Below are 1,733 nucleotides of genomic sequence, written 5' to 3'. Positions count from 1 at the left end.
TGACAAGGAACGTTACTGCTGGTTTGAGTTGATTCTTTGGCTACTGACTAGCCGGAGCTATCTATCTGTCTGTCTGTCTGTCTATCTCTCTCTATATCTATCTATCTATCTATCACTCGTTCACCTCTGTTTGTGTCCGTAGAATTTATCAAATTAGAAAATGCAAATTTAATATAAAAATATATTTTCTGAAATTGCAAATTATTTAAAATATAAAAAGATAATTTTCAACAGAGAGAATTTATCAAAATAGAAAACAAATGAAGTTTAAAAATAATAGGATCGACCACTCACGACTAGCTAGACAGGCAGACAGACAGATAGCTCGCTCCGGCCAGTCATGGTATTAGCTGTCAGTAGCCAAAGAATCAACTCAAACCAGCAGTAACGTTCCTTGTCAGTTCTACTTTCAACTCTGACAGCTAATACCATGACAGTGCCTAGACAAGTTTTCAATATTGCGATGGAGCCAGAAGAGCTTGCGGCGAAAGTAAAGAATACGTACACCCGGTGTTTAGAGTTAGGGCTAGGGCTAGGGTTTTTGCTACGCCAAAAATTGGGTGGTGTACGTATTCTTTACCTCCGTCGAGCTTGCAATACCTCTGAGTAGCTCCTGCAGTTTCTGCGTAGGGCAAAGCGTCTCCGATATTTATATCACCTAAACATATTCTTTCTCAATCATCATTCCGTCTTCTCATTCATTCATTCTTCCATTTCTCTTTATTTACTTCTTACTTCACTTTTTTAATTTCTTTTTTTTCAGAGCTCTAAAACACCAAGGGAGATAACTTACTCGCCGTTCTCTCATCTCCTTATCAACATTGTTTATTTACTTTGGAACTTTCACATTAATTTTTCGACCATTCTTTTATCAGATTTACTACACGGAATTCCCTTTATGAAACAGCTACAATGAACGATAAAATGCTCACGAAAGAAAGCATTTAAAACATTTCTAAATCAAATGACTCGATTCATGCTTTCACCTTTACATAAACCGTTAGGTCACATTTTCTTTCGCACCCCCTCAATTGCTGCCCTTCTTCCTGCCCCCACCACATTTATCAGTCGGTGCCTTAGTTTTCCTCAGCCGAATGCAAGATCCGGAACCGGCAGCATGGCATCGCCATCTGACACGTCTAAATGTGACGATCGCCCCGACACTGTCACAGATGTCTCGAGTTCTACAAGTGGTTTTTCTCCAATTAAACAGGAACCCACATATACAGCCGGAATAATAAGTACGTAAGATTTATACCATTTATCCACACTCGGTTCCATCTCATATTATTCATGTCACTTCTTTCTCTCTGACATCTCTTTATTCTTCATTTAGTCTTTCTTTGGAATGTCATTAATTTTTTGCAAATAATTGTCTTTCTTTGAATTATACATATGTATATTATATAATCATTATTTATATATTATCATTAATATACCCACTTTATCAGCTAATATATGAGCATCTGTTTTTTTTTGCCTATTAATACTTAGTGAGCAAATATATATATATATATTTATAATATATATAGGGATTTACTTTACGTAATGAGATAAAAAAATCAAGGGTGTGTATAATATAGCTGTAAGACCTTCTATTCATCAATGTTCTATATTATACACAGCCTTGGTTTTTTTTTTAATCTCATTACGAAAAGTAAATCCTTATATACACACGCTGATACATGACCTACGTTGGACCCCTTATTCGCATAATCACCGAACCTGGAGCT

The sequence above is a fragment of the Octopus bimaculoides genome, chromosome 5 (genome assembly GCF_001194135.2).
Source record: "Octopus bimaculoides isolate UCB-OBI-ISO-001 chromosome 5, ASM119413v2, whole genome shotgun sequence".
Lineage (NCBI taxonomy): Eukaryota > Metazoa > Mollusca > Cephalopoda > Octopoda > Octopodidae > Octopus > Octopus bimaculoides.
Note: the sequence above shows the minus strand (reverse complement) of the source record.